At 40.4% G+C, this 22,616-nt stretch overlaps 1 protein-coding gene across 2 annotated transcripts in view; it reads right to left on the bottom strand.

The window, feature by feature from the left end:
• The window catches only part of RASA3 (RAS p21 protein activator 3), a 173,255-nt gene that overhangs the window by 125,807 nt on the left and 24,832 nt on the right, over window positions 1–22,616 (bottom strand). The gene's annotated exons all lie outside the window — the stretch shown is intronic.

Genomic DNA, 22,616 nt, shown 5'->3' with positions numbered 1-22,616 from the left:
TAAATGAATCAGCAGATGGGTGTAATTTCCATGCTGATGCTGGAAAAGGTGAGTTGGACTAGTAAACACAAGCTGTGGAAAAAATAATGTAGAAGATAGGAGCCTGCTTAAACAGGAAGGCACAAGTTGGTTTAAGATGTAACATTTTTCTTAACCACATCACAACTTGTGTCCCCCACCTGGGGATGTAATTTACACTTATTTACCGTTTAACCTGCATCACAGCACCTCTGCATTTGACCTATTACAGCAGTGTTTCCCAATTAGTGCTCTGCTGAACCCCCGGGGTTTTGTGAGAACTCGGCAAAGCTCAGCACTCCCCCAGCTCCTCTTAAAGAGACAGAGCCTCTTGCGGTGGTACTCGGCGGGTCCTTTTTTTTTGCTTAGGGGTTCCTTGAAATTCTTTCAAGCTGAAAAGGGTTCGTGGCCAAATAAAATTGGGAAACACTTTATTACAGTAAGAATGCCTCACAAAAAATGGGCGACATTTGATCATCAAGACTAACACCTGACGACTAAAGATTTTTTGTTAAATCATTTTCCTCTCTTAAAAGCTAGAATGCACGAAGCTATGGTGTTTGACAGACTTTTAACCCTTTATTTGGGTAGCTGAAAGATAAAAAAAATATTGAAGCATTACAATGTGGCCAAAAAATAAAAAAGCTCTTAGAAAGAGAAACACAAAACAAACTTGCAAATCAAAAAGGCTAATGTCTCTAAGATCTAGCTGATGCTGCACAATAATGCTTCAGTGTATTCTACATAAAAGTCAGGAGACAAGTTACATTGGCTAGACTATGTTCAAGGAAACACTTATTTTTCTCCTTGCCTTAGCCTCACCTCACCCTAGCCATGTCCCAGGTAGAGATGTGAAGGACTAGTCGGCAAGTTGACTATCCGGTAAGCAAATGCTTATCAGATAGTCGACAGGATAGTTGACTAGTCACTTCCCTCCCCCCCCCCCCCCTTGCTGCCTTTATCAGATAGAGGCAGCAAGGGGTGGGGAGAAGAGTGGGGGGGGTACCTCAAAACAGCAGCACTGCACAGAGCCCAGGATCAGATGCTTCATGCAGCACTGTGCTTTGAATGCCACGGGGAGCCTGGGGTCAGGCTCCTTGCAGCATTTCAAAGCAGCACCAGGTAGCTGGCATCTCAAAGCAGCAGCACGTGCAGAGCCTGGGGTCAGCTGGAGACTCCCCAGCTGACCCCAGACTCAGTGCGGCGCTGCCACTTTGAAACGGTGCTGTGGCATTTCAAAGCAGTAGTGCTGCACAGAGCCTGGGGTCACCGGAGGAGTCCCCAGCTGACTCCAGACTTTGGGGCTTTCACCTTTGAAGTGCAGCAACAGCCCTAGGGCAAAAAGGCATTGACTATTGGATTAGTCAAGTACCTGATACTTAACATCCTTAGTCCCGGGGATCCTTCAATTTCATCTCTTCTACTTTGACCTTTAAACATATCTTGGGCTAGCATCTTTCTGGCTCAAGGTCCTCCCAGAGGGAGTCAACAGGAAGCATCATAGCAGGGTGTTGTTACAAGGAAGACAGAGGGAGAAAAATTGTTCTCCTTTGCCTCTGATGATGGAAAAGAAGCAATGAGCTTAAATTGCCACAAGGGAGGTTGAGGTTGGACATTAGGAAAAACTTCCTAACTGTCAGGGTGGTTAAACGCTGGAATAAATTGCCAAGGGAAGTTGTGGAATCTCCATCTCTGGAGATATTTAAGAGCAGGTTGGACAGACATCTATCAGGGATGATCTAGACAGTGCTTGGTCCTGTCATGAGGGCAGGGGACTGGACTCGACGCTCGAGGTCCCTTCCAGTTCTAGTGTTCTATTCTAGCATACTGAGGAAAGCTTCATTGTGAACATTTTACATAGAAACTTTTCAAATTAGAAACATTTTTTAAAAAGGAAAAAAAAAGTGGACAAAATTTGTGAAATTTCTCCTTCCCTAAAATTGCCTCTTTGAAGACACACACTGGGAAAACTATTTGAAAATCAAGCATCCTCTTTAATATTGTAACCAACTGAAATTCTAATAGCTAATTTTGATTTGAAGCCCACTTTGTTGCTTTTTATGCAATAATTACAGTGTACAGATAAGGGGAGAAGGAAGTAATGCTTCATTTGGATTGTAACAAAAAATTGTTACTGTGTCTCTTAAAGGCTTATTTTGACAAGGAAGACTGATGGGATCTGTAAAGTGCTGTTTTCATTGCCATTCAGTGAAAGTATCTCAGTTGGAAGCACACAGAGAGAAAAGAGGGAATATGATACTTGTAATTTTTCTTCTTCCACTTTAAAGACCTTGACAAACTATGGAGGCTATAAACAAGGATCTAATTGATTGCTACCACTTGCCAGTCATGATACTGACTTAACCAAAGAGTCAAACTGTATACCACACTACAGTAAAACTCCAGTTATCCGGCATCCAGTGGTCCGGCACTCCTGCTAGTCTGGCACCACCAGATCCAGAAGTGCTCCAGGCAGCCGGACAATTGGAGCTGGTCTGCCCCAAGCTTCCCCGTGTCAGCCGCTGGTCAGTTTCAGCAGCTGCTGACTTGGGGATGCCCGGGGCAGAGCAGCTGGGGTGCTGCCGGGTTGGTCCTGTAGTGCCGCCCTCATCCCCCCCACCCCAGACCCCTCATAGCCCCCCCTTCTGATAGTCCGGCATATCTGATAATCCGGCACCCCCTGGGTCCTAAAGATGCCGTATTATCGGAAATTTACTGTATTTCTGTCTTAACAGACATATACCAATGGCTACTTAGGCCCTTATGTTAGAACAATAGTCTTGACTTGTTTAGTGAGCAGTCAGAAAATTCAAGCATCCAAGGAACAATTTAGGATCTTAGCCCTCCAGCAAGACATTCCATTAGGGATGTAGTCGTGTAGTATATTAACTGATAAGCAAAACCTTATCGGTTAATGCTATAGACTACATGCATTTCCCTCCCCCCCACACACACTTGCACATCTGAGTAGGAAATGATCAGATAGATGTGCAATGATATTTCTGAAATATGTGCTGACTTTTAGGAATATGTATAATTGTATAATTGCAACATCATCCCTTTACTGCATGTGGTGACTTCTTTTGCTATTTTAGGCATTGCAAAATATTAGTAAATCCGTGTGCATTGATGAAATGTATACTTCGCTGCTGTGACGTAGTGGGGGTACCTGGCTGGTTTCTATGCTGTTGGCTCTGGGGTAACCACGACCCAGCAAAACAGGATGAGTCACTATGCAAACCAGTGGCCAGACACCCCCCATGGAGAGGAACAAAGGAAGGTGGAATGCTGCCCTGGCTGGGGGGCAGGGCTGGAAGAGAGTTAGTGAGTTCCTGTCTGGAAAGCAGGGGAGAAGGAGCTGGGGAGGGGGGCTGGGACTCCCCTATCTCAAGGGGAGCACTGAGGCCTCTTAGCCCCAGTTCCTGTAACCAGATTACATCTGTGCTATGCTGTATGCTGGAGGAGCAATAAACCACCCTCAATTCCACTGGCTGGTGGAGTCTGTTTGTGCCATTTCGGGGTGCAGGAGACGGGGGACCCCCAACGCGCCGTCACAGCTGCACCATTAAAACTGACAATTAACTCACATCTATCTGAATTTTAACCAGCTTAAAATGCAAAGCAACATCAAAATTTTAATGTAACCAAAATAAATTTTGGAAAAAAAAGTGTTTTTAAAATGTATTTACTTTGTGTATTAACAGCATTTTGTCCAACTGACTTTGTGTAAGGCATTTAGTGTAGCTGACTATGTGCATATTGCATTGTGTAGGTCTTCAACACAGATGAAAAGAAGAGAGAAACATAGGAAATTGATTAAAGCTAAAGCTGGTAGGTGTACTCAAGGACAACAATACAACTGCAACTCATTTATAATATCCTAAAAGCAAGGTACTACTGTTTTTCCTACCTTTTTCCTTTATGTAACAAGGCCTTTAGGTCACTGCAATTTTCTTTTATGTTGATTATGAATCACAAATCCAATGTTATCTAATCAAGCAATATGTAAAAATGAAATCTATTTAAAAAGCCAGTTATGATTAAAATATTCAATTTCCTTGAATAAGTCTTTCTTTGTTGTTTTTAAGGCTTTAGCTGGTTATTAAATAGAGCAAAAATCCACAGTGTGTACACATGCGCCCACACACACATACGCCACCAGTTTAACAACAAAAAGACAGACTATTAGATTTCTAAATCAGGTCACAAATAGCCATCTGTGAAGTGATTCTACAGTCTGGAGAACCAGATTTTTAGCTGATCTGTCCTGAACGTAAGTCATTGCCTGCTAGCATGTTGTAAGATAAAATAAATTATTCCATTATGAGGGTCAAGTTAAAAATATAATTTGTCACATCAAAACAAATTTGTTTCAACCCACATTTTTACGCGCACAACTTTCCTACACCCAACTCCTCTCCCACTCTGTCAGGACTCAACTCCAACTGTGTCTCAGACAGACGTCTCCTCTCAAAAATCCCTTTGCCTTCACAAACTCCAGCTCTCCATAACTCGAATACTTCTACAAATATTTGTCTGTATAGGTCACCATATGCCTTGTAAAGTTCTTATATCAGTTTTGTAGCAGCAATGGAATAGGCTGCTGGCTTGTAAAGGTTCTTTTGTAATTTCCAAAAGACTGGACGGTTCTCAGTCCACAGTTCTAAACTGTAAACCCATAGTCCAGAGAATAAGGGGAGGAAAGATGCAAAATGGAGATCTTAAGGGTCCTCTGTCATATGCCTGGAAATTTACTGTCTCTGTGGAAAAGTTACTGACCTATGTTGGAGTCCAGTGTCATGTGATCATATCACATGTCCTTACACGGCTGGATGACTCACAGGGGCAGCCATTGCCCATATCCTTGCTGAGGTGTCCACAGGAAGAGTTATTTGGGTGGAATGAATTTCTTCTATGGTGCATGTCATGGCTAAGCATCCTTGATGGACCATCAATATATAGCTGTCTCACTTCAATGTAAATTTCATCTCATGGGTGTGACCCAGGAGTAGAACACATATGTTTTCATTTATGCTAGTATATTCCTATAGTACATTGCCAATTTTCCTAACTTCAGACACAAAATGAAACATACATATAAATGGGACAACCATACTTAGAAATTTGTAACTTTTCCATTGACACTTTACATAGCACATGTTGCATAACAGTAGCAACAGCGAGGATATAAATGGTCATTCAATAATCAGCACCACAACTCCAGAGGCAAAAAAAAAAAAAACCATCACTGAATATGGAGACGCTACTCAGCTCTGGATTTTTGTACAACAGATGTTCTAGTGCTCTGAGAGATTCTACCCAAGACTTCTGTAAGACTCTGTGTTTATACTTGTTGATTGATAACACAACCACTATATCTCTCTCAGATGTGTCATTGACACTTTGGTCCATTAAAAGCCACTGCCAGGAAAGGCTTCCATACCCTTTCAGACTGTGACACCACTGCAAAGTTAGCTGGAAAGACCAATTTATTTTACTGGAAGGCTTTTCAGTCAGCCTGTGAAGACTCTTCCTTTGGTATGAAAGTGCTTAGAATGGCTGACAGTCATTGATAAGGCCATAAATACACTGGAGGTACTACTATGCTGAATATATCATTTGAATACCAACAGACACTTGCAGAGCTATGCTGGTGAATGTTTCCCAAGAAGCAAATAAACCAGGCGTGGGGAAATACTCGGGCCAGATCCAGTCTGCCAGGATTAGTCCCTGACGGGTTCCCACACCACCATATTTACTTGTGCTTCTATACGTATAGGGATCACATCTCCAGGGATCGCATCTCCAGTTGGCCATGGATCACCATTCCCAGCCAATGGGAGCTGCAATCGTCTGTACCTGCAGAGGTGCACGTAAATATAGCAGCAGCTGCTCACCAAGGGCTAACCCTGGTGAACCACCAATGTTTTATTGTCCATCTCTAAGATAAATAGAGAAAAAATTATCACCAACAAAGAGTGTATTGATACTTGGTATTAAGAGTGCAAATTAGCAAGCAATGGAATGGTTCTGGGATGGTCGACTGTATCCAAAATTACCTTCCCCTTCAGGCATGGACTGGCTAATCACACCAGTTACAAGATCCCAAATCAATCTTTTAGAATATTAAATACTCATGCACAAAGACCGGATACTCACCATCCTTCAGATGTTTGGCCACTAATCTGCTTTCTATAGAGATGTGCAAGTGTGAGATAGACAAGAATTACTGTGACAACCTGTCTAGTGGTGCCCTAGACAGCCTACACTGGTGATGACTTTGATGAATAAATGTTTTCAGTCCTACATGTCAAGGCTAATTTCTCTAGGAGTCCCAAAGTCTTTTTACATAAGCAATGCATCCCTGTGTTAAAAGTATAATGAAAATGTGTTAAATTTTAAGCATTTTCTTTAATATATCATGTTTAGTATGGCTGTATTCATGGGAGTCAGGGCTTGTATGACACTGAATTAACACATTTTCTGCTAACTGGGGATTAGGGCTGGGGATAGGAGAGGGAGAAAAGCAAAAAGCCCCCACTGCCTACTACACCTGAGATGATTCCACACCTTTGGAAATATAATGCTGTAGGTTGTATGGACTCGGAAGGCACCTCCCTTACCATTTCATCACTCACTTGCTCTAAGAATGACATTTTACTACATTCTTCTCCCAGACCAGATATTATGTTGTTACAATGATTCAAAATGATCATCAGCATGACGCACTTCAGTCACACCAATCGATTTCTTCTCAAGAGCCAGGCTAAAATATATAAGGACTCTTTTCCCTGAGATGCTCTAGCTAACCATAAGAAAATGACAGATCTGGAAAGTAATTTTACCTTGTATTGATGCATATACTAACATGTGAACATTAGGTCCACGAGATGCCTTCTGCTTCATCTACTTTAATCTGTGTCATGGCAGACTTTATCTTCTTTTCCTAAACACATTTAAATGTATTTGACTATTCATGTTGATCTCAATATCCACAGTATCTTCCAGACTGTGATATCATTTGCTATTACAATTAGATGTTCTTGTTAAAAATCTCTGGAACACATTTTTGGCAATACTATTTAAAAGTTGAATGTGTTAATCAACTGTAGCATGATGTCTAGTTACATTCATTTCTATTTTAGGATGTTATAGAATATGCATCACCATGATAAACACTTCTCAGGTAAATTAAATCTGCATAATTCATAGTGGACTTAATTTAATTTTCTGCTCTTCTCCCTTACACACTCAGGTGCTTTCTTGGGCAGCATAGGTAGGTATGTTAGGGGAATCCTTTGTGTGAAGACTGTCAGTTTGTCAGTCTTTGGGTACTTATAGGGTCCCCATCACCACCTGAGCATTTCACAGTCTTTTAATACATTTACCCTCACAACACCTGTGTGAGGTAGGGAAGTGCCATTCATCCAGTATAACTGATGGAGAACTGTGGTACAGAGAGACAAAGACTTGTTCAAGGTTAAATAGAACATCTATGTCAGAGCTGGAAATTGAACTCCGGTCTCCCAAATCAGTGCTTGAACCACTGGACCTCCTTCTTTGAACTGGAATTCTGGGCTAATGTACTCATGGCAGCTCATCCTGTTGAGATGACATTCAATCTCTGGTGTCGTAAATTACCATACTCTTATCCAGAAGTGACAAATACGTGGATAATGTGGATAACCATTACCAGATACTTATCCAGAAGGAAGGACTACAGATGCATAGCAAGATATTAGAGGAAGAAGGCTGTTTTCTACCAATGATACCTAATTATCTGGGAGTTTCAGGGGGTAGCCAATTAGGGTTAGGGATGGATCAGACAAGACACTGAAAAATTTGTACCGATCTATAGAACAAACAAGTACAAAGGATAGGCAGATTCTTTTCATAGACAAGAATAACCCTTTCTAGTTCTTCAAATAACTTCTCCCTTCCAACTAGTATCACCGTAGCCTTTTCTACACTTAGTTTGAGCTAGTTTTTAATGGTCTAATTCTTCCTCTGTTTTCCTTTACTACAGTAGTGAGGTATGAAGAAAATACTTTACTACAACAAATCTATATACCATCTGTAGTCACTGGATTTGACTACTAAGTGAAACCAAATTTAGACAGACACTTGGGGGGGGGGGAGTGGACTTTTTTTTTAAGTATTTAATAAAAGTGAAGTTTTTTTGTACTCAAAAGACGCTTTGCAGTCATCTTTTAACACCAGAGACTGCCTTGTAAGAGTGATGTCTTAAACAAGTTTCATTACAGTTTTTCCTGTTGCATTCTGGGATAGTAAGTCTTCCAGGTTCCTTTGATCTGATTTTTATTTGATTACTGAAAGACACCGTCCCCCCCTTGAGACCAAAATGTTAGTCATTAATTACTAGCTCTTCAATTACTTTTGATCTTGACTTATATTTTGAAGAATATGTTTTGGACTGAGATTTCTCATGTGGCTTCTAGGCTGCATGCACCAGAGCTCTTGAATCTTTTCCTAATGTTTTTAGCAGTGTGGGGACTGGCAGTAGTTTGTTTTGCACTCCTTAAAACTGTTAAATTGTGACCTTGTTTGAGACATTTGTTTTGTGCAGTTCCTTTCTTTTTTACTATTATTTTTGGAAGTGAAATTAAGGCCACTTAGAATCTGAATGAGAGAGTGTCTACACAAGGCTTAATGTAGTTTAATTAATCTGCTTTAAATTCTCACATTTACTTAATTCAGCTTAGATATCTCAATATAAACATGCTCTCAGAAAATATTTTCCCCCAATACAGACTGAAAATTTTGAAATTACTAAACCTCTGTTGAGGGAGGAAGCATATTGAAGCTAAAGAATAGGTAAAGTGGCCAAGAGAAAGTAACTTTAGGATGCTTTTCCTCATGCTGGGATGCAGTTAATAATTTCAGCTATTTTTAGAGGAATATAAAACAAAATACAAGTAATACATTTTAAGTGTTCATTAGTGCGTGACCAAAATCCTATATTTACATAGCTGCTGCTTTTTTAGAATTTCTGATCATCATCATAGAATAGAATATAGAGATATACCATCTCATAGAGCTGGAAGGGACCTTGAGAGGTCATTGAGTGCAGTCCACTGCCCTCACAGCAGGACCAAGTATCATCCCTGACAGATTTACCCCAGATTTGTAAATGGCCCCTCAAGGATTGAACTCACAACCCTGGGTTTAACAGGCCAATGCTCAAACCATGGAGCTCTCTCTCCCCCAGATTTGCACTTCAAACAGTTCCTCTCATGATTGTGGTATTAGAAAAGTCTAGTCAGCATCTGCAACCAATATGTATAATGCCCTTGCACATATCTGTAGCATGACCAGGAAGAGTCTTCTGAACAGGAAGTAATCAATGTTAATATTCTATATAAATGAAAAGCGATCTGAAGTTAAATTTACAAAGTAACAAACTATTCACCAAGCAACTTGATAACAATTTAGTTCATTTGTTTCCATACTTTTTCATTATGCTCATGAAGCCACAACTGTGTAGAAACAAGACAAACCTGATAAGGAATAATGCTATTATTACCACTGCCCTGTTTTAAGACATTAATTATCCAAATCAGCATAAAAAGGAACACCGAGTCCATTTTCTAACTTTTCTGATTAATGTGAGAATCTCAAAACATTTGTAAGGCTTCATTTACAGAATAAAAACAGATGTGTGACTACAAATATGGTAATTGCATAGGAGTTTTGAAGCACTGTCAGCAGAAGAAACTAACTAGATAAACAGTCTGTTTTCTTCAGGAATTCAGTTGTCCATAATTGAATAGTGTTAAAGCAAAGGCAATCAGAAATATCAATATTAATAAAAAACTCACCACTCCATTAGTCAAGTTTTAGTCCAAATTCAGACAGAACAACATTTTCAGATCACCTGGCCTCATTCAAAAAAGCCGCCGAAACACTTAAACAGGACTAGTGGTGTTACTCACATTCAAGGTTATCTTCAAAATCACACTAACCAAGGAATCTTTCTCCATCCAGAAACAAGACCTCCCACAATAGCTTCACTAGTCTGCTCTCAAATTTAAGACTCATGAAGGCTGGAAGTTTTTCTGACATCTTTTTCACATCCATATGCAAGATTCATCTCTTTGCCTTAGGTTACCCTCAACAACACAGTTTTTTTGAAAACCAAAACCTAACACAGATTCCTCTCTGTCTTGGGGTTTAGAGTAGGGAGACAGCAAGCTAACCCAACCGTGAAACTGTGGTACTCTTGTGCAAGGTGATCCAGACAACTGACATACCTAGATACTAGTGTTCTATTAGTACATGGATTCCTGAAGAGCGTCACTGACATGCATCTTTAAAGCAAATGAAGGAATGTTAAAACCTAGACTTGGGCCTCTCAGAACTGAAGTCCTTTCTTAAGGAGAGATGCTTGCTCATGAAATAGGTTTTCTTCATTGTATCATTTGTTTACCACAACACAGGAGTTTCCTCTTCAGGGAACTCAGTGTAGACCTAGGAATCAGAATGTCATTTCCCTGACAGTGATTGGCTTGAATTCAAGTTATTCAGTAAAGCACAGGCTACCCAGAGATTTACCCTTCAGATTCAGGTAGTTCTCAAGCCCTACACAGAAGGCCAGTAAGGAACTATGCTCATAAACTGTCTTGTACATAATCGAGGAAGCTGATTGAGCTGTGTTCTGGGAGTACTTACCAATTTATACATTTTAGCTGGATCAAAACCTAGATGTATGCTTGACAGCTCCCTATTTATTCTTCTTTTGTCTTGCTAAGTAAACAACATTCTTACATCCACAAACTCTGATATGGCTACGCATGGGTAGGCGTGTGCACCTTTTGCATCACTGACAGGGAGGGCCAATAGACTTGCTCGGTCCCTGGCAAGGTGGGAGGGGGTGGGTTCTGCACTTCCAGAATCAGTGAGACATCAGGCGGATGGAGCATGCCTGGAGGCAGCCAGTCCTCAGCATCACCTGGAGCATGTTTCACTGACCCTCCCGCCTCCCCAGCCAGCCCTGAGAGCCACCCAAAGTGTGTCACATGGTGCTCCAGCAGCGATTTAGAAGGCCAGGGATTTGGCCATCATTGCTCCTGAAAGACATGAAATCTGGGAAGAGGGTGAAGTCTCTCATATAGCTTTCTCTGAGCTGAGCAGGGCATTTACAAAACTTTGCTTTTTAAATGAAAAGGCAAATACAGACTCAAAGCTAGGGATGTGTACAATACATACTTGAAGTGTTTTTCAATTATTTATTATTTGTATAATGGTCATGTGTAGAATCCCCTAATTGCCATCCAGGATATAACAAAAAGTCAGTTTGTACCTGAGAGAATCTAAAATCTAAGCATAAGAAGAGACACAACTGATCGATGCAGACAGACCAATGGGAAGTACAGGAAAACAGGAATATTGGCCAGCATGATAATCAGTGATTTGAGCACACTGGTAAAATTTTTGCACACATTGTGGCAGATGGATCTGAAGGAGAATAATGTGTTAGTTTTACAGAGATTTATAGGGAGACCCTTCAAAGTCTGAGAGGCAGCACAGAGGGAAAGCACAAAAGTGCCTGTTTTAAGATTTAGCATGTGAATGGCTGGAAGATGACATCATGGGCTAATCGGAGGCAGGAGGCAACCTTTCAATATACAGAATGAGGGATGACAGGGAGGTGGAGATAGTCTGTGTATGTTTTTGAGTGAAGTGAAGGCAAGCAGCTTACGTTTGATATGACAGAAAAGGGGGAAGCTAGTGGACGGATAGACGAGAGATGACGATCAAAACCATGGGCAAGGAAAACTGTCTTTGGCAGGAAAATCATTCAACCAACAGTATCACCTACTAAGGAAAAGAGACTTAGATTTCACTTTAATCTACTTCATCATTGGATTTATTTATTTTTTTTTACTATTAATGTAGTTTCCTGTCATATGTTCCATCTATTTGTATCCGTCTCTCTCATGAAACACACACAATGCATCCTACTTGAACATCCCCATGGTTGTCACAAGATACACTGTACGAAACACTTTACTTCAACTTTGAGTGCTTTAAATGTTGCTGTAAATTCAATATTCGTTGTTTAGCAGATTATACTGTGCAGACATGTGTACTGAAAGAATCAGAAAGGCAATTTATTATTACTAATTAACGTTTGATAGCCTGCAGTGACGTAAAACCACAGACAGCAGTAGTTTCTCCACGTTGCAGCAAAGATCTAAAAGGTTCCAGTGAAATCTAAACATTATAGCAAGAAGTAAATAACATGAACTTGCTTTTAAAAACTTTGCTCACTTGCTATGTTTTGTGATTCACATATCTTATAGTCACAAGAATAAATTGGTAAGAATATACAGGTTGAGCCTCCTAAATCCGGGACTCTCTTGTCCAGAAACATCTGTGGTCCGGCAGGGCCAGGGATGTTGCTGGACCATATAATGCTGGAGCAACACAGAGGGCTTGGGAATCCAGGATGGGCCAGGCATCTGGGGAGCCCCGACCCTGGCCCAGAACCCGCAGCATCAACAGGGCCAGGTGGTGGCTGGGGAGCCCAGCCCTGGCCAGGGAACCCATGACATCAGTGGGGCCAGGCAGAGTCTGGGATCTCCTGCCCAGGCTGGGGAACCCCCAGCATTAGTCGGGCCATGTGGCTGGGGAGTCCCAGCCCCAGCTGAGGGAAACATCGGCTGCAGCTGGACTGCCTGCGGCCAAGCAGCGCTGGCCAGGAACCCCAAGAAATCCCCGCTGGCAGCAGGGCTGAGGTACCGGGCAGTGTCTGGCTGCAGAACCCCCAGCTGAAGTAGGGCTGGCGGAGGCAGGCAGCTGGAATCCCCAGCGGCAGCAGAGCAGCCCTAGCAGAGCGGGGTGGCCCCATCCAGGGAGCAAGGTGGGGAGCTGTGCCAGGCCAGCTTTAGCTGGGCCAGCAGCAGGACAGGGAGCCACAGGCAGAGGAGTCCGGGAACAGGTAAGTCAGCAGGGGAGCACTGACCTCTCCTGGTCTGGCAAACTCCCTGGGGTCTGGGACAGCTTAGGTCCCGAGGGTGCCAGACCAGGAAGGTCCAACCTGTGCTGCAAATCATTTGTCTGCAGATCAGTCAATTTCTTGTGAAGGGAAGAATGATATAATGCATCTCTAGAGTACAGATTCCTAGATAGTGGGTCCCCTGTACCACCATAGGCAGTGTTTGGGCTCTAGGGATGCAATCCCTCGAGGACTATTCTAGAGTCTCCAGGAATTTAAAGATTAATCTTGAATTAAATATAATATTGCATGCTAAAGCCTCCAGGAATATATCCACCTAAACTTGGGAACCCTACTGGGGGGTGGGCAATGAGGTGACGTTGACTTCCCAATAGTATACACTGATAGTGCAGGGCACAAATTAAAAGTTCGGCCACTCTGTGAGCAGTTCAAGTCACACACACATCCCGACTCCCACTGGCAAGGCACCCAGTGACAAGGAATCCTGTTGACACTCCTCCTCTCTAGGGCAAGAGGAACCCAGTACCAGTGGCAGAAGGCAAAGCAGAGCTGCCAGGCAGTGAGTGAGGAGAAGAGCAGTGCCAAGAGACAGCAGCTCCCAGGACAACTGGAGGATTTCCAGCTGCTCTCCCTCCAAGCCAACACCTCGCTCTCCGTGGGTGTGTGGCCCCTTGTTTGTGTCGGTCATGCAATCACCCGGGGACAAGCTCAAGGCACTCAGTGGACTGCTGAGGTGGAGGGTGCTGGCATGGACTGGCTGTTGCACCTGCCTGGCCCTTCACCCTCTTGCTAGCCCTGGTCCCTGCTGAGGAAAAGGGCTGCACATACCCTGTGGTGCCCATCACCCTGACAGACACCTAGTGGCCTGGAAAGGCCAGGCTGCATGCTCTGCTACTCTTTGCCCAATTTCCTGTTTGATCAGTAGGAGGAGAGGATGGCTCTCTTGCACTGCGGGCAAGGTGGGAGGGAACACTATTGCTCTGTATAGCCATTTAAAGGACCGACTCCCATGTGAACACCATTGTTTGTCCTAATTGATTTTATAAGTGTAGTTTTACTGAAACTATTTGGTTTCAAAAGATCTTGAAGCTTCCTTTGAGAAGGAAGAATTTCTATTATTACAATCAGTTTACATTAAAATGAAAAAAACTTGTACATTGCTTATTTACAGTGTGATAGTTTATAAAGAACAATTAAAATTCATCGTTTTCCCTTGGGAAGTGTTATTAGTGGGCCACAGGGGAAAAAAGTTTGAGAACCCCTGCTCTAGCGGGTCAGAAAAGTCAGACTGTTGTAATCACCAGCACTCCCATGTCGTTTAAGAAGCCCTGAGTTAGAAAGCATCCTAATAGTGACAAAATTGGCAGTTAAGTTCTCGATACCAGCATGCCAAGTCAAACTCAAAAATCCAATATTTTTAAACTAGCATAATTATCTGACATTGCTTAGGTCATTACTGAGGGGCTCAGGGCTGAGGATTAGGGGTATATATATGCAGGAATTAGAGTTTGGAGTGAGGAGTGCAAGAGGTTGACTTTATCCATGTATGGTGGCTGACAACATCCAGACCCCTGCCCTCAGCCAGCCATTCTTACCACTGCATCTGCCTCCTTGGTGGTCATTCTGCAGTGTAAACCGTCCCACAATCAGATCCCTCCCTTTGCATTTGATGAGCAAAAAATTGTATTCCAAGCAAATCCCATTGTCCTGGCATAATCAAATCCTTACCTTACATAACTTAAAGCAAGAGGAAGCTGTATACCAGATTTCGTGGACCTAGCTCTTACTGTTTAGGAGGAGTTCTTGAACAAGAGACTCACAGATGCACAAACTCTCAACTATAGAGCAGATGAACTTAGGATTCCAGCAGAATATTTTATTTTCTAAATTCGAAATATAATTACACTTAAAAACAACAATTTGGAGACAGACCCAAAAATGTCTGAGGAGATTTTCTGCCTCCATCTGTATAGACACAACGTACTAGGACCAGATACTGAATAGAGATCAACTAGAAGACTTATCAAGTTCCATGAACATGACAGGATTCAGCAGGGATCACTGGATAGTGAAACCTGATGCAGGAATGTTGGCACAAAGTTAAAAAAAATGCACCAGCACAAGAGCTTATTTAAAGGCTAGTGGAATGTAATTTACTCATTGAATCTGAGGTGGCCCCATAACACCATACCTACCAGAGTTGAGTTTGCTTTTGTATTATTTATAGAAAAAAAAATACAGGATGTAACAAGCCAGCTAGAGAATAAACTACACATATGTTAAACAACTGCCAAACTGCATTGCTGATTTTTTTGTGTCTTCCCATTCCTCATAAAATGAAATATAGCTGCATATCTAGGGGAACTCTGACATCTAAATTTAGCCAAGGAATACAATATAAATAGCTAAATTGAACATTTAAAGTTTATTTTCAAATTCCAGTTTAGCAATTTAAAGGGGCTTTAATCAAAATGTAACTAGGAATATTTTATTCCCAACATTATCTATGGATAACAGAAAATCATTATTTCTAACTTCTTATCAGCTTACATATTCATCATCTTAATGCTGCTAATCCTCAGTACCAATGGGTGAAAGACAGCTATGATATTAAGGAACAGAAGAAATATGGGATAGTCAGTGTTCTCTCTCACACTCACACCCCGCTGATTAAACAAACCATTGAAAGTAAAAACTCAAAAAAAATGAATATTAAGTTAATACTTAGCTTTTAGATACCCAAGAACAATTATCAAGATGCAACTATCATCTCCTTTCTACACGAGAGAAACACAAGAACAGAGGGGAATGTCAGTGGTTAAGGTTAGAGCCCATGAAAGCTCATGATACCATCTACATGTTTTGGGAGTCTATAAAATGCTACCAGACTATTTGTTGTTTTTTTAAGTTTATAGTGGTTAGGGGGTTAGTCTGGGACATAGGCATAGGTGCTGGAATGCACAGTATGGCTTCAAGTGGTTTCCATTATACACAGGCTTCACGGTTTGGTTCAATGGATCTCAAATGTTCAAATAGTTCTAGCAACCTCTTGATAATGGAGACCTAGATTCAATTCTCTGCTCAATCACTGACTTTAAATGACTGGCCCATCGCTAAACAGGGTGTGTCTGACTCAGTTACCTATCTGCAAAATGAGAATAGAACTTCCCCATCTCAGAGGTGTTGTGAGGATGAATACTGTACATCAAGACTGTAAGAAGCTCGGATGCTACATTAATAGGGGTCATGTAAGACAGACAGGTGAAACGATCTGCCCAAGCTCACACAACAGGTGAGTGGCTGAGACAAGAACAAAAGCCAGATTTCCTGAGTTTCAATTCAGTGCCTATCCATTGGACTAACTCAATGTCTTGAGAAAAGTGGTTTTTAACTCTCAATTTTTCATTTGTGTTAACAATATTTTGTCTTGAGTTGTTCACACACAACTTACAAGAACCCATCTTTCAACTAAGTCCAATAACCCAGTTTTGAAAGCAATTGCATAAACCAGGCAAAAATTGAGACTTGTGCCGTCACATTACAGTAGTTCATTAGCACGTCACAGTATCAGTTTTAATCAAAAGCCCCTCTCTCCTTTTGTATCAATAGTCGTCATAATCATTAGGCACTTGGATTAAATACATCCAAATACAGAAGTCAGACTTCTCCAAATTACTGAATCAAAAATCCAAGTTATGCTCCTGGTTCCTAAGGGTATGAGATGTGTTTTAGAGAAAGAGTGCATATTCTTCATGAATGCTACATATTACCTTTCCTAAAATAGGCAAATTTGGGACCTAAAAATATTGAATGTCTCTTCAATCATCATCCAAGAAAAGCCCACTAGTTCTCAGTACAAATAATGGGCTCTCTTACCGGAATTACAAATAAGCACATGATCTCTGTTTGGGGACTATTAAAACTCTGATACTGCTCGTGGCAAAAACGTGGATCCTATAAGAAAGAGAGAATCCCCATATTTGCCATGCTAATCAGCACGTGGGCCAAAATTCTTTTTCACGCTCTCAATTATTTCATACCTGGTCTAAGTAATTTGAATTTTTTAGTTTGGGGTGTACCAGGGATTGAATAAGGATTTTGTTTTGATTTATTAAATTTACACTACTAACACTAAAGAGTCAATATATTAGTTTCTAAATGATCCAATTGTTTCCAGCTCAGCAAGTCTGAGAATGTTGATGCAAACTTGTGAGAAGTCTTATGATTCAACAGAGTACAGCAGTTTCAAAACCATGATTAAGAGGAATAGAATTGTTCTACATTGCACAGTCATATGGCTCGGTTTGGGAATATTCTTCCCAAATGCATAACTAAATGTCAAACAAGTGTTAGAATTTCAAAGCCTCTTTCTAGGCTCATTTGTATCAGCTACAAAATGTCTAGGTTGTCTTATATGAGTTACCCATCCATTTTGAAGTGAGTTGATGAGAATCCCCCTTCAAAGTTTTCAGTTTTGCCACTGGCATAGTAGTTCGATTGATCTGAGAAACCAAAGGCAGTGTATTATCTCTGATCATGAGCTCCTGATACGGTGAATGACACCTGAATAAGAAATACAAGAGAAATATTTCTGATGCACAGCTGGAGAAAGACACCAGAAGAACAGTCATCATTAAATAAGATATTGTAGTAGTCCAATAGTAACTTCCTATTATATGGTCTCACATTCTAAAAATTGTGCCTTATGAATAGGATGCGCCCAAGAATCGATGCTCAGGATGTAGTCAATGGCTCTACTTCCTCTCCAAACTTGTAGTGATGTTTTTTTCTTCTCTTCTATTATCAAGAGTCTACCAATCCTGCAATCTCTCTCTCTCTCTCTACACAGATTAAAGAAAATTATTTACAGAATTTATCACCACATCATTCCCAAACCACTTTTAAAGTCTTTCCTCCTAAATCTGGTCTGCCTTTATCAGGCTATGGATCCAAAGATCACATCATGTCAAGAGAGCATCCTCTGGCATATTTTATTGGCAATGGCTACACTACAGCATATGTGAATTAGCCACCCTTACTTGACATAATTTATGCCAATTTAACCACAACTATGGACAGTGCTCCTACTGACATGACATTACTACTGTTTGCAGGAGTTGGAGTAATTACTCCTCTGGGACAGCTCCTTCCTGTTGGCTTAAAGCAGCTACACGAGGGCGTTTACATCTCAGCAGCATCCTTGTAAGCTCTCTAATGTAACCTCTTCTGGCTCAAGTATCATCAAAAGAAAGGAAGAGATACACTGCTACTACAGATTCTATGCCTGTCCCTTTTTGTAACAAAGCCCTGCACAAAAAACTATCCCTATTTTCTTGTTCTCTGTACAGAAGACACCGGTTTAAAAATAATCATATTTAAAGTTACCAGGTTTTAACTGCTACAGCAACATAATGATTCACTTACGAAAACACAAAATAAAATACTATAAAGATTGGTTTTCAGATTGAGTTTATTCATCAAAATAAAGTATCACAATACTAAAGCTAGTAATGGAAATATAGTGTTTGGTAAAAGACTTCTAATTTAAATTATAAAAATTAGATAAATCCCTTGATAGTACAAAAAAAGAGAGAGATTCAATCTTGTCCAACTTTAGCTGGATTAGGCTCCAATTTTTCCCCCCAGAAGTGGACTGTTGGCAGAGGAGAGAATCAAAATAAATGGTAAATAAAGCATCAATAACCTGTGGTGTGATTTCTTAAATACATTTTCAAACAGTGACTAATTTGACCTTCCTGACAGAGGAGCATCACATGAATCTTGGCCTAAGGAGCAAGTTAACCAAGAAAGAATGACTCATGTTACTATGCATTCAACGTGACAAGGACCAAATGTTATACTATCCTACTTCACAACCATTCTACTATTTATCTAAAAGAAAGAGTTTAGTCTTCCCTCCTCAATCTCTAACATAGATTACATAAAATCAGGGCACATCAGTGCCATAGAAAGTATAACAAATGATAGAGTCCTCTGATTGCAGGAATGTTGTACAAATGCAAATATTAAGGTTTCAGACACTACAAATAGCATAGGATCAGTAATTGGTTCAAGTGGCACAATGCATTCTAAAATTTAAAGTATCATTGATATCACAGAAAGGTTGAGATTTCAGTATGATTTTAAGTCCAAAATTTAAGATTTTAATTACTTCTAGAAACATTCTTTGTGACTTTCCACGAGACAGTTCATTCATACATTTCCTTGTAGTGTTTGTAATCCATGTGTGGCAGCACTGGCTTTTGTGCACAAAAAACCCAAAGTATGCACAGTTTGGAAAAAGAAAATAGATCAAAGTGTTTATGTAGAAGGGCTACATAAATGTTGAAAAATTAGTTTTAAACATTTTAGTTTTAATAATGTCATTTTATTTACATGTGGAAAATTAGCATTTAATTAATGTTTATACAGCACTTCAGACATGCAAAACCATGCACGTACTTACATTACCAGTAACATGTCAGAGAATTCAAAGATATTCTTAAGGGGATCATTTGCAATTGCTGTGAAAACCAGATATATTGTTTTCAAATTAATTAATTCATTTCATATGTACATATTTACATCCATATAGAACTTAATACAATGGGGCCTTTAGTCTATACTGCAATAACAGCAAGCCAATAGTTACTGTATAAGAAGAATCTCTGTGTAGAAAAGCTTTGCCTGCATGCATGTCCATATGCATGCAGCTGACTGCTGGATTAGGGCCTAAAAGGTAAGACACATGATTGGTGTGCGATGGGAACAAACGTACTAGCAGAGGTCAGAACGATGGCGGGATTAAAATGACAAGCCTTTTCTAAAAAAAGTGAACAATAATTTTAGTAAGTTTTAACGTTACATCTTTAATACTGAAACATGGCTTACCATGCCTATTTCCATTAAACATTTTCCTTCTAGTAATATATAAAACCTGGTCCTTCCTCATTTTACTGATTAGAGACAGTCTACAATCCGCTGTTATTCTAGCTGAGGTGTGTCAAGTATTCAAGTAGTCCAGAAACAACTTAACAGGTTGTTTAATTGTGAAGAGAGTGAATTTGTCAAAGTAAGTGACAAAATGAGTCACCATTCTTCTTGTCAGATTTCCGTAACAAGTGTGTTCAGGTGTACAAAGATTTTATTCAATCAATATAGGTGCTGCAACTGCATGCATCACCAGTAGTAAAACTTATTTAGGCTAAAAATATACTTGTACAACCCCCAATTGCTTTTAAATTATTTCCTGACACACCAGTGTGAATTCACTGCTTGCCAAGGATTTGCACAAGTGGAGCAGCACAGGAAAAAGATTCTGTAATATCATACATGTTGCAACAGAATCACTGCGCATTCAATTTCAGCTCTTCTTGCTCTTAAAATCTGAAATCAGGAAACTGGACCTTGAGTAAAAAGTACCATTTTTACTGTAGATTTCATTAAGTTTTAAGATGCCAGATTCAAATAAATGCATGTTTTAGTTAGTTAAAAGGTAACCGTGGCAAAAATAGTCTAACTGGCAGAAAAGGCTATATAATGCCTTTACTGGAAAATCATCAGGATGGTAGTCCATTCAGCTTCATCATCAATTAGATTCCCCACTCCATTCTCTGCATTAGTTAGAAAACACACACCAAAATAAGAACATTAAAATCCATTCTGATCATTAAATTATGTTCTTAAACTCTTACATTGGCTTCTTGTCTCTGTGCCAGAAGGCTGATCTTTTGGTTAAAAGTCTGGGTTCTATTCCCAGGTTTGACGCACACTTTAGCTGAACACAAAACCCTTAACCTCTGTGCCTCAGTTTCTCAAAGGAATGCTGAGAAGAATGTTTGGAAAGTGTTTTCAATTCTTTTGATGTGAAGCGTGATTGACGTATGATCATCGTGCTCAAAACAGCACTGCTGCAGGGAGTCCCTCACACATGCAATCATTGTGACTCATACTTTGTGACGAGATCCACTGCCATGCAGACCACGCAGATCAATATTCCATTTGCTAGGTCTTGGGCTGAGGATGGAGCAGTAATCAGAGTAGTATTCCTACCTAGCTAGCAGGCAGAGGAAGAATAAGTCATTCAGAACCCATACAGACACCATGGAATAAAAGGAGATGAGAAATCCCTAACTCTTATAACAAAGAGAGATAAGGAAGAAAGTCCATTCTCTTCAGCAGCTAGGAGGGGTCCAGAGCTAATTGTGAGTAGTGCCATAAACATACACTGCTATTACTTAACGTATTAAAAAAAGATTGCTACCCCCAAAGAGTTTATACCATAAAGAAAATCACTTCTATGACTGGCACTGCACTCTCTCAAGCCCAAAGAAGTCAGCATAAGGTGGTTTCATGAAACATGCTAATTTTAAGGAAGAAATTAAGCCCATTGTGTACGGGAAGCAGAGGCTCCCCTCAAGCATGTGGCATCAAAGCTACATGGGGAGAGGACAAGCTTGGGAGAGGCTGGGGGAGCAGCTGGGGAGAAAATACAGAGGCACACAGGATCAGAGGTGCAGGATGAAATGGGAGCAGATAAGCTAATAGCATTTTCCTGCTCCATCTGGTGCTCTCATCAGCAGGAGCAGGGGGATTAAAAAAAATGAAGCAGCTGATCCCACTTCTATCAGCCACAATGGAGCTACTTTCTTTGGCAGATTAACATTTAATATTTAACATTTTAAGAGTTTTAGAATTTGGGAGAATTCAATAAGCTACGCATTGAATGTATAGCATGTGTGTCAGCCAGCTAGCATACTACAAACTCTCACCTCTGATGTGCCAAAGCACTCCTTGCTTGTACCTCCTTGCCTCTCTGTACACAGTCTGTACATACTGGTCAATAAGAATTCTATGACAAAGTGTCATTTATTAAATCAGAAGCCAGATATGAGATCCAAAACATTTGGGATTCAAATGTTAAACATTCAGCTAGGGAAATGTCTTCCTTCTGATTTTTCTTCACACATCCAGTATCTCAAGTTACTAAACTTTGTTTCTTCTGAGTCCCTTCTTTTTAAGTTCCAGGGATACCCAATCCTGTAATGACTATACTATCTGGAATTCAGAAGTGAAACATAGGATATTTGATTTAATGTGGGAAGTCAGAGGCCTGTTTAGCTAAAGGGATTTTCTAGAAGACAAGTAAAAATAGCTCTCTGAAAAAGGGACATCAATTTACATGCCAAATTTCAGGGGGAGGGGAATGGTGATTAAACCCACTATTATTCATCTCTAGAGTTTGTTCTCTCTTCATTTAACAGTAATTTGTGCATAGTCAGTTTCTCTTAATACATGGAATAACTTGCAAGATTGGGTTGTTGTTGGGGGTGGGGGTATGCTAACAAAAAAGAAATGTTCTTTTAACAGGAAAATGATTGTGAAATCTCAAAAATTGGCAGGGGTCTCAAGGCAGGTACTTGACATGAAACTAGTTTTTAAATACTGACTAGATTCCAACCTGACGTCTTAAAATAATTCAAAAATACAACATTCACTCAGTTCCACACAACATAAATTAGAAGGGGAGGTTTCTCAGTAAGAAAGGAATTCACTATTGCTAGTTTCCAGTATATATAATTCAAACTGTAATTTGTAACATTTATGACATGCACACCCG

This window comes from Pelodiscus sinensis, chromosome 1 (genome assembly GCF_049634645.1).
Source record: "Pelodiscus sinensis isolate JC-2024 chromosome 1, ASM4963464v1, whole genome shotgun sequence".
In the NCBI taxonomy this organism is placed as follows: Eukaryota; Metazoa; Chordata; order Testudines; family Trionychidae; genus Pelodiscus; species Pelodiscus sinensis.
The sequence above is the reverse complement of the archived record's forward strand: the minus strand, read 5'-3'. Positions and strand labels throughout refer to the sequence as shown.